This window comes from Nelumbo lutea, chromosome 4 (assembly GCF_056320005.1).
Source record: "Nelumbo lutea isolate HS-2025 chromosome 4, American lotus-T2T, whole genome shotgun sequence".
NCBI classification, from domain to species: Eukaryota; Viridiplantae; Streptophyta; class Magnoliopsida; order Proteales; family Nelumbonaceae; genus Nelumbo; species Nelumbo lutea.
This window is the reverse complement of record NC_142687.1, coordinates 11,759,708-11,771,287: the sequence shown is the minus strand read 5'-3', so window position 1 is coordinate 11,771,287 and position 11,580 is coordinate 11,759,708. Positions and strand designations below refer to the sequence as shown.

Genomic DNA, 11,580 nt, shown 5'->3' with positions numbered 1-11,580 from the left:
TTCATGCCTTTGTTTTTAGTCTATATTTTCACTCATTTTAAACTCATTGGTGTTGAACCCCATTCATGACAGTTTACATGAAAACAAACTCAACCTAAAGGAGATCAACTGTGGTTGTAAGAGGTTAGGTAAGTCAACTATGATACTTGTAACAAGAAAGGAATGGGGATATCATCATGAATGAATTAGTGTAGCATGGTTCAAAGTATTGATACGCCTCTGTATATCACAGAGATGTATCAGTACTTAGATACAAGTGGAAATACCTTTTTTATTGTTTTTTTTTTAAATTTACTTTTTGGGAAGATATTTAAACATATTTTTTATTTAAAAAGAGTATGGTATCAGACCCCCAAAGATATGATACGATATATTCGATATGAAGCGTATCGTATTGAAAATTTGAACTTAACACAATGCAAAGTACAAATTAGGGCATATAGGCGATCTATATGTAAGTTATCACCATTAACATACATACATGATACAGCTCTAGAAATAGAGATACTGTACTTTATTATCTTGGGAAACAGGGAACAGGGACGGAACACCTTCAATCCAAACTTCAAGTGCCTTTGGGCATGACATTGTACTTGCAATCTTTCTTCTTGATGCATCGGAACATTATCTTTGCAGCATCAATACCTGAAATATTAATTTCTCAAATTAAGTGTCTTACTTAGAATTTAGATAGACTCTGAATCCATGCCAGCTTCTCAATCAATGAATCAGTAGTACTCATTTCTCTCTAATCCCACAATTAATATATACAATTAATTAACACTTAAATCCATTGGCAAAACTAGACATAATTAAAAACCTAATTAATAAACCTGCAAGGTAGGCTCCATGCACGTAACCATTGTAGTGTTGGCTAGTGTGCTCGCCGGTGAAGTAGATCCTTCCAACGGGTGCCTTTAAAAGAGCACAAACCAAATTATAAATCCAAGTGGCACTGTTCTTCTATATATTTATATATATGTTATTTATGAAATAGCGAATGTTCCTTTTTTATGGAATTTTCATTGGACATTTTTTATTTTATTTGTTTAAACATATAATGGGCATAAAGAGGGCATATATGCTCTTCACTCTCATTTTAGAAACTGACCAATTATTGCTATCTAGAAACTGTCCATTTATAACTTCAGAAACTATTAATAAATTTTGTCTTAGACATACTGCCACGTGCAAATGCACGTACATATTTACTAGTATATATCAAACATACAATACTTATCCTTATTTGATCATACTTGAAGCGGTTAACCCCGATTGGCCAATTTGAGAGTGTTCCCTTGTAGAATCTGTTGGACCACCACCTTGGAATCAATATGTCTGTAGGCTCTGGTATATTCTTCCCAAACATGTTTCAAACTCGGTGCCATTTCCAGTGAGCCAGAATTTGTAAGGGAATTTGATGAATATTTTGGTAAAAACTGCCATATCAACCTGGTATATGGCCAGGATCTTCCATTGCTGTGCCGAATTTATAAAATTTCAGCTAGATTAATTCATCCATCCTTATTTATATATTCAGTTATAACAGTAACAGCTGTTAAGTACACTAAATGACAGTCCCCCATACTCTATTAGTAGCCCTCTATAAACCACATCCTGACCGTAAAGTTGGCAACAATTCACGGTTAGAATTCATCTTCTGTGCGGTGAGACTAAAAAATTCTGACCTAAACTGATCAGTCATTCTCCCTTAATTAAATTAAAGGACTAGTGCTAACCGGCAAATCAGGGTGAAAGTTGATGAGATTGGTCTGCAACACACCGATGCTGACAGAGACCATTACGTATGCAGCTCTGTAGATTGAATCATCCTCCGTCTTTACAATCACCCCACTTGGCGACTGTTGTATCTCTGTCACCACCTGCGAAACAATTGTCAATAGTAAAGATGTAAGCAACTATTTTATCTATCATTCTTCTTTAAAATTTCAAAATAAAATATTTAAATAAACTTGTAACATTTTCTATATCAAGACTTTTAATTGGCTTTTACTGATTGAATTACGACAATTGGGGAAGATAGAGAGGAAGTAAATGAAGTAGGCAGCATCAGATTCAAATTCCTTTTTTTGCAAACAACAACACATTTTATTGTCATTATAGTAATATAGTTTTCAAATAAACTAATGATTAGTTTTTTATTTCATCTTAATTATTTTGGGGTTCCCCTAACTACTAATTAAAAAGATGGATATTCCTCTAAGCAATAAAAATTTCAACTTGATGAATTTGAATTATTTCTGAAGTCTTTTTTCTATTATAAATTTACTAATAATTGTTTCTTATTTTAAATATTGAAGAGAACTATAAATAATAATGCAAAATTGCAAATAGGTAGGGTTGCCGTGCTTTTGAATGTTTGTCTAAGCAACAGTTGTGGAGGCTGTTCCTTGCTTTTGCTGTTTTAGTCAAGGCTACAAAACAAAGGTGTGGGGGTTCTCTTCAGACTCAATCTCTCTTCATTCCACAATACAGATAAAAATGAGTTCACATCTGGGGCACCCCACATCTACCGATAACAGTACGGGAGGTGATAAGAGATCATCGAGAGATGTTTCCAATACAAGGTGGGGATATGCTGTGGGATGCCCCCGTGGGGTGCAGATGTGAATTCGATAAAAATGATTTGTCTTCTTATATTTTATTTCTGGTTCATTTTTTTGTGGGTATTCTTAAATTTCTTGTTTTAGATAGAATCTAATAAAACAAGAATTGAAGCTCTTAGGTATTTTGTTTATGTGCGCTCAAGTTGTTTCTCTTAGTGGAAATGCTTTAAAATTTGTAAGCTTCTCACTTCCCACTTGATATATTTCTAAATTTTAGAAAAAGGAAAGTAATTTTGGCTTCTGTTGATCTTTATTTTGAAATAACTTTGGAGAATAATAAAGGGCAAAATTTTTCACAAAAGGGTAATGGTGTCATACTTGAACAGATTAACAAAACTCTAACGGTAAAGAAGGATTTAGTTATTTATCATAACACTTAAGGCTATGTTTGGTTTGAAGGAAAAGGTAGGGAAAGACAAGGAAATCAATACAAGATTTGTAAAAGTTTTTCTGCCTTTCCCTTTTTTTCTCTACATTTTCCTTTAAATCAAACATAGCCTTAGTGATATTTTTAAAACAATTTCTAAACAAATAGGGATGGGTAAATCAATTTCCGAATATTTAAAGAGGTTTAGAAAAAAAAAAGAGTAAATGGTCTTTCACGGTGGATGATACGATTAAATCTCTTGTTTTAAAAAAGTTTTTTTGTTGTTTTGCATGAGCATGAGGTGGCTTTAATTGAACGGGATTTCCTATTCACTTTTTCTATCCATTCTGGCTGCAATTCATGACAGGACGGGATCTGCTACTCACAAATGAGGATCTCACATGCACATCCATCCTGCATTCGGAACATCTCCGATGAATAATAATTAATAAGTGCGGGAGATGTTCTCAATGCATGCATGCTAGGATGAGTGTGTGAGGCGCCAGGTGTGAGGAGGAGATCCGGTCTCATTCACGGCGGGTAGGGAGAGTGAGTAGAAAATCTGGATTCGGCTTTAACAACCACCGTGAACGACAATTTCCACTTTATCAAAAAATGTGAATGCAATTTGGACAACGATGGGATTACACTTTAATAGCCAAGTGTCAAGACTCGAGAGTCGAGACCTACTCTACCCGTCGTGTTGTCATCTCATCTGGCTACTTTAATGCTTGAAAAGTGATGAGTCGTCGAGTCAGTCACCTTGTGAAGCTTGAGACGAGGGTCGGTGATGACGCCGGCGGCATCGGTAGTTAGGAATTGCTTAGCGATGTAGTAAACGACGGTCTCGTAACCTTTGGGATCTGCGACGAAGTAGAGATCCTCTCCGAAGTTCGAAAACGTCGGCAGTGGTTCCGTGTTCTGCAAGCTCGTCTCCCGCGGTGGCTCGGCAAACTCGTAATCGTTGGTGTAGTAGTCCACCGCCATATCGATCGGCGTATACGGAACCCTGCCATTCTCGTATGTCAAATCCAACCGTTAGATGCTGCACGCACACCCATTATCATTAAAACAACAAACAGAACAATAAGGGTTCAGACTTTCAGTCCTTCATTCTTCGAAGTACTGCACCACCTCCGTTTCTTCCTGTTGCAAGAAAGTGAGACAGCTTTCAAGTGAAAGATGGTCACGTTAACGTAAACATTCCGTCAGCTGTTTCCATGGATGATGGTGAAGTTTTTTCTTTTCGCTTAGTTTGGTAAGAGTATAAATACAAATATTGGTATTCATTCTGGTAATAAAAGAAGAAACGAATAAACTATATTTCACATAAAAAATTGTGTGCAAAAAGAACCCTTCCCATGTCTATTATAGCCCCTACCCTCTAGATATAAAGTGATAATTTCAGTTACAAATAAAAGTCTATTCACTCACACAAAAGTGATAAGTCCACTTAAAATTTATACGTAAATATTCTAATCCTTAAAATGTGGCCACTTAAAATGTTATGGTAGTAAATGAATTTTATTCAAATGCAGTCATTTCAAAAGTAACCATTCAGTAACTTAAAAATATTTAAAATATTAAATGAATAAAAATAAAATAGGTAAAATGCAAAATCCTCCGGTAAAGTTTTTGACAATCATGAAAACCTCTTCTTTAATTTCACTTTAAATTTTAAAAATCCGTTCCATCACTAATCCCAGCAGAAAACATGCATCAACTTTTCCAAATACCCATGTTAACCTAACAAAGTTGGCAACAACATACGCAAAATCACTATTGTATCTTCGTTCCACTCAACCTTTTTCAGTCCTAGTTCTACACTCCCCCAAGTGAGCTAGCTCTCTTCTTCTTCTTCTTCTTCATTCAAATAATGCAATTCTTCTCGATGGCCACTAGAACAATAGCCCTCTCTCTCCTCTTGCTTTTAAGCCGGGGTCACAGATGCACACAATATCATATGCATCCCAACAAAGTACCCCGAATTCTCGATCTTCAACCAATACTTAACTCTATATCACTCATCTCACCGTAGAGATCAAGAAATGCGAGACCATCACAGTTTGTGCAGTCGACAATGGCAACATGTCAGACCTCTTGTCCAAGCACCTCTCCATCTACAACATCAAATTATCAAAAACATCCTATCCCTTCACGTTCTCCTCTATTATTTTGGTGCATAGAAGTTGCATCAAATTACAATGTGGTCTTGACTTCCACCATGTTCCAAGCCACTAGATCCACCCCCAGCTCTTCTCGCTTCATCAACATCACCGATCTCAAAGGCGGCAAGGTTGGCTTTGGTGCCGAATCCAACCACGAAAACCTAGACACCACCTTCGTCAAATCTGTAGAGGAGATCCCATACAACATCTCCAACATCGATGCTTAAGGTTGCTAAGTCTCCCAAGGCATCAAAACATGAGTCACCATCGGTACCAGAGTCGTCCATGTCCTCGAATGGTGAACTGTGTGATCAAACAGTGGCTGACAACAACACCATTGTTAGATTTAATGGTGAGAGATGGACGATAGCGATTTTGGATTTGTTGCTGCCGACTTTGTTCGGGTAAAATGGGTATTTGGAAAATCTAAGGGAGGATTTTGTGATAGAAGGGAGTTTTTTGTTGAGTTCTTTAAAAATCTAGGGGAGGATTTTGTTGAAGTAAAACTAAAGGGGAGGTTTTTATGATTATTATAATCTTCAGGGGAGGTTTCTGTATTTTACCCAAATAAAAATAAATGAAATTCATAAAAATGACTAAATAATTAATACAAATGGTATGAGTTTCATTCTTTTAGATGAAATAGTATTGCAAACTAGATTTAACTTTTTTGGAAGTGTAACCTAAATTAGCTTTTAAAAATAAATAGTAAATACCGATTAAAGTGGGTTACTGCTTACAAATAAGAACTAATTTAATATCTTAAATCATATTAAAAACAACATAGATTAATAGTGGTTTTCAAACAATGTAGACTAGAATAGACTGTCAATTACAAAGATGTAAGACCCATGTTAATTTTTTATAGTTAAATAATACATTTCAGATTAAATGATACCGTAGTTACACCTTAGTATGGGGTCATTATCTATATAAAACATATTAACTCTCTTACATCAAATTAAAAGCCTAACTAAATGTCTAATATAAATAATTTACAAGGGATTATCAAACACTTGGAGCAGTGGGTAGGAACTATAAAACTATGAGTAAAGTTCAAAATACCGATACATCCGAGACATCTATATGGGCATATTGGGCAAATCAATACAGTTTTTGATGCATTTTTTTATTTTTTTATTTTTTTCACAACTGGTTCAGGGGGGCGGTTTAAGGCTCCTCCACCCCTGAACCGGTCAGACCCCCAATACACCCACTATACAGGTATATCGGAAGTGTCCCGGAATAATAAGTATAGCATATCGATACTTTCAACCTTGACTGTGAGTACATATATTTTCTGATGCACAAGCTCTAGTTGCTAGAATAAAAAATGATATCAAAGATAGTCAGTGGTATCTTCAGCAGCTAATGGATTACCTGATGAATACATAAAAGTCTTTTTTTGATGTTATAAATAGGAAGTATAATGCATTAGCTCATAATTTGGTCAATTTTGCTTGTAAGAATCAGATAGACAGTGTGTATGAACACCAATGATATATATGTACATGCACATATTGATGAATGATTGAGATCTGTAAATAGGTTTTATGGTGGTTTTAATCTAAAACATGAGTACTCTTATATAAATAACAGATTTGTCTGAAATTTCTAAATTCTTGAACATCTTTATAAAGATATTAGATTATCTCGGCTTCTTATATATGCATGATATCACAGAACATTCTTCCCTCTTTATTATTATTTTGTTTTATTTATAGCTATTTTTCTTTAATAATCAAGCTCCAAACTGAGTACCTGAAAAAACAAACCCCATAAATGGAATACTGGATTGACCATGCGTACCAAACCCTAACCATAATTACTGTAGGCTGTAATTAACTTTAAGGCTATGCTTGGTTTGAAGGAAAAAGGTAGGAAAGGAATCTTATTGTATAGGTTTCCCTACTTTTCCCTTCAAACCAAACACAGCGTAAGGGAAGAAGTTCTTAACTGGTTTGTAAGGCGTTGGGACGTCAAGATGGAGATGTCCTCCTGTCTATGAGCAGACATAGAAACCGAAATGTTAATGCTGAATTCGGAGCGCATGTCTGCTGCATCAAAAGCCGTCTGAGCTTCGGATTTCTTGTACAGCCCACCTCTGTAAATTTACACGAAGAATACTGAAAATAAGCACGTAGAAGCAGCAGCAGAAGAAGAGAGGAATAAGAGTATCGACGTCGACGGTAATAATAAGTCGAACGTACACTTGTTTATATGTGCTTGCGGTGAGGTTATCATAGTCAGAGACGAAAGTCCTAAGCTTAAGCTTATTCACCATCTTCCAGATGGGATTGACTTCATTACCACCAACTCCTTCTACCCAATTAGCTCCAATCTCCACAGACATCCCCGCAAAGTTGGTTTTACAAATGCGACCACCGATCCGATTCGTTGCCTCCAGTATTATTATGTTTTTTAATCCGGCAGCGACCAGCGTTTTTGCCGCTGATATCCCTGAAAATGAGAAGTTTATATTAGTTAGAGATAGATATATATGGAGAGAGAGAGAGAGAGAGAGAGGATGGAATACTCACCGGACATTCCTGCACCAACAACAATCACAGTTGGAGAAGGCTCTACGGCAGTGGCTCCTCGCGAAAGGATTCTCACTGCAATGACGACGATTAGTAACGCCATCATTGATTTCTCCATGCTAGCTTCCGCGCCTCTCTCCTACACTGCGTCCTCTATAAATAATGGGAGAACAAGTACATTCTCATTAATTTGCAAGATTTATTTTTCTTTTTTTAAATATTTTTCTTGATGATATCTTTAAATGATTCATTTTTTTAGAAATATTACGTGAACAGTGCTGATTTGATGTAAAGATGGCCTAATCTATCTATTTTGTTAAATTGCTGAAAACTCTATCAACCTTGTGATTGTTACTGAAACATTCCGTGAGGTTATCTGGTAACTAATTGTAGCATGGTTTTTAAAAGCGAACAGGTGCCCCAACCGGTAAGGGGTCCGGTTTTGAAAACCATGAATTGTAGTCATCTCCTCAACTTTCAGATACATTTGCAACTAGACCCCTCATTTAAAATTGTCTAACAAGCCATAAAAATGTCTAAAATATCCTTACAGTTATTACTGAAACTGGTATATGTTTATAGAAAATACAATAATATAAACTTTATAAACAACAATAATTTAAAGTTGCATAAGTAGACCCCTCATTTAGAATAGTTTAACAGCCATAAAAATAAGGTTCAAAATATCGATACGCCTGTAGGGGTGTATCGGGTGAATCGATACTATTTTTTTTTTAAACCGGTTCAGGGGGGCCGGTTTAAGGCTCTTCCATCCCCTGAACCGATTAGACTCCCGATACACCCACTATAGGGGTGTAACGGAGGGGTCCTGGAATGATACGTATCGGCTGATACATGTCGATACTTTGAACCTTGCATAAAAATGTTCAAAATATCCATATAGTTACTAGAAAACACAATAGTACAAACTTTATGAACAACAAAAAAAAGAAGAATTTAGAGTTACAACTTTACCTTTGAGGGATTGATATGAATAGCAAATATTGAAAATAAATCAATTTTAGAAAAGAGATTGAAAGGGTTTGGGCAATGATTCATATGAACTGAAAATTTGAAAAATAAACATTTTTTTTTAAGTAAGTGCATGGGTATTTGGACATTTTTTTCATGCCTCATAAGTAGAAGTATAAATTGATTTAATCAAATTCATCAAAAGAAATAATTGCGCATTAGACAAAAGGCATTAATCAAATAAAAAAATGATGGACAAAAGCAAAAAGTCTCTACTACAAGTAGGGTTGTCACAGGTCGAGTGTAGGTTGGGACAGGGTAGACTTGGAACCAGCCCAACAATAAATGTCAAGGAACCGGAATCGTTGCAAGTTCTATAGAGTCTTAGTTTCAAGCCCAGAACCGATCTCTAACCCGATTATAATAATCCTGCTGAAATATTATACATTTAATATACATTACATAATATTTTAGCAGGTTCGGTTTGCTTCGAGACGGGGTAAAACTGGTTCCGAACCAACAATACTTGAGACAATAGATTAGGAACCGCTGAACCGGAACCAACCCTTCAGTACATATGCTGGAACCAGAACCAGTCCAATCAGTTTGCTTCCATCAAGTTCATCCATTGACAGCCCTAGCTACAAGTTCTTGCTTGTGATTTTGAAACTAGATTTTGATCAACTTGGGTTTGACATCAAAGAGGATGGGAACTTGTAGATTAGCTACTGCTACTATTGCATTGAATTCAGCTTTAGACATTTGTCTTTAGATCTATACTATTATTAAAAGTATGAATGAGAGTGAAATTTTTGTTTGACTAAAATACACAAATTTTTGTATTTGCTTCTATCTTTAATTATAAGGGTAAAAATGTAATTTGAACAAATACTTTTCTATTAATTCAAATATCTCTCATTAAGTCTTATATTTAAGGTATTAACTCCCGTTAAATTCATTTAATATTATTCTTGACTAGAATACCCATATTTTTTTAGTTTGGTCTCTCTGTAATTGTGAAGACAACATAATTTGAACTACTACATTTCTACTCATTCGATTTGCTCTCATTAAGTTTTATATTTATGGCATTAACTCTCATTTTTTCATTGAATGTAATTAGAGCAACCACTTATCTCCTCATTCATTAAGCCTTTTATTTAAGGCATTAACTCTCATTAAATCATTGAATCTTATTCTTGACTTGAATACACATATTTATGAATTTTGTCTCTCTAATTGTGAGGGCACAAAATATAATTTGAACTGCTACATTTCTCCTCATTCAATTACCTCTCATTAAGTATTAAGTCTCATTTTTTATTGAATCTTATATTAATTGACTATATTAAAAAAAGGTGTGACAAGGATTAATTATTTTTATTGATGATAAAAATAAAATAAAATTTAAAATCAACCCCAAAAATGGAGTTGCTTTCTTTTTCTTGCTGTCATAACTAAATAATAATAAAGATTAGTAAGATGAAAATACACAAACGTATAAAAAATACAAAATAATTGTAGAAAACATTTGGGTACACACTTACTAGTTTATTTAGTATAATCATCATCATCGTCACAAAAAATTGTCATATGCAAATCATGTACACACTTACTAATTTATTCAAAAGTTTCAACTTGGTTTGCGATGTAGCAACCATAGTTTTTGCTTTAGGAAAGAGCTTTGATTGAGGAGCATGGTTTTTAAAAACAAACCGGAAACATAATAGCTCATGGAACCGATTTTCGGTTAAACGGTTCAATCGTCCGGGTCGAACAATTCAACTCGTGATGTCATAAATAAATTAAAAAAATATTTATAAATAATAAAAAATAGTATAAAATTAAATAGAAAACAAAAAAAAATACAGAAAATAAAACTATCTAAATAAAAAATAATACAATACAAAATACATAAAGAGTATAAAAATAAAATACAAAAAAATCTAAAAAATACAGAAAAAACACAAAAAATCAGAAAAAATAAATCAAAAAAATGCAAAAAATACATAAAAAACTCTAGAATGCTAAGTCCTAAAATGAAAAAATCTTTGACCTAAAATCAAGATTCACAAAGATAGATTCCCCTGGCACCAAAATAAAAGGGGAGAAATATGAGCGTTTACTCTAGAATGTTAGATTGCTATGCAACCAAGATTGATCTGTAAAAGACTTCAATGCACATTAACTTTACCTAATTGATAAAAAAAATTACACTAATTTTTACTTGGAAGTGCTGCAAATTATAAAAAATGCTAGCCATCGTTGGTCGCCGTTAATTGCAGTCAGTCAGTTTCTGTCGCCGCCAAATGCCAGAGGTGTTGGCCGCCGTTGCAAACTCGCTGTCACCAGTCGTTGTTAGCCGCTGCCAGTTGGTGTGTGTCGCCATTGAACGTCGGAGGTGCTAGCCGTCGTAGGTGGTCAGTTGGGTGTGAGGGATGGCTGCCGCTACAAACTCGCTTTCCGCAAATCGCAAAAAATGCTGGCCACCGCTACAAACTCGCCGTCACCGGTCGCTGTTAATCATCGTCGGTCGGTGTGTACCACCGTCAAATGCCGGAGGTACTAGCCGCCGTAGGTGGTCGGTTGGGTGTGAGGGCTGAATGGAGTGAAGAATGAAAATGGGGTTCTAACCCTACATTCGATTAATTGATTTGGGATGGAGATATTAAAGGAATTTTATTTTATTTAAAACATTGAAAATAAAAAAGAGAACCCGCGAACCGCTACCCAGGTCGAACGGTTTAACGGTTCGATCGCCCGAGTTAACGATTTTTTGACTTTTTCAACATTTTTTAAAGATTTCCAATTTTTAGTGTAACCGGTCCCGGAGGCCTGACCGGTTACCGGTTTTTCTGGTCTGGTTTTGAAAACCATGTTGAGGAGCATTAAGCACTACAATAGGA

The 11,580-nt window shown here is 35.2% G+C and overlaps 1 pseudogene; it reads right to left on the bottom strand.

Moving 5' to 3' along the window:
• Window positions 1–565: 565 nt before the first annotated feature.
• Window positions 566–7,805, bottom strand: LOC148853925 (polyamine oxidase 1-like; annotated as a pseudogene).
• Window positions 7,806–11,580: the final 3,775 nt, after the last annotated feature.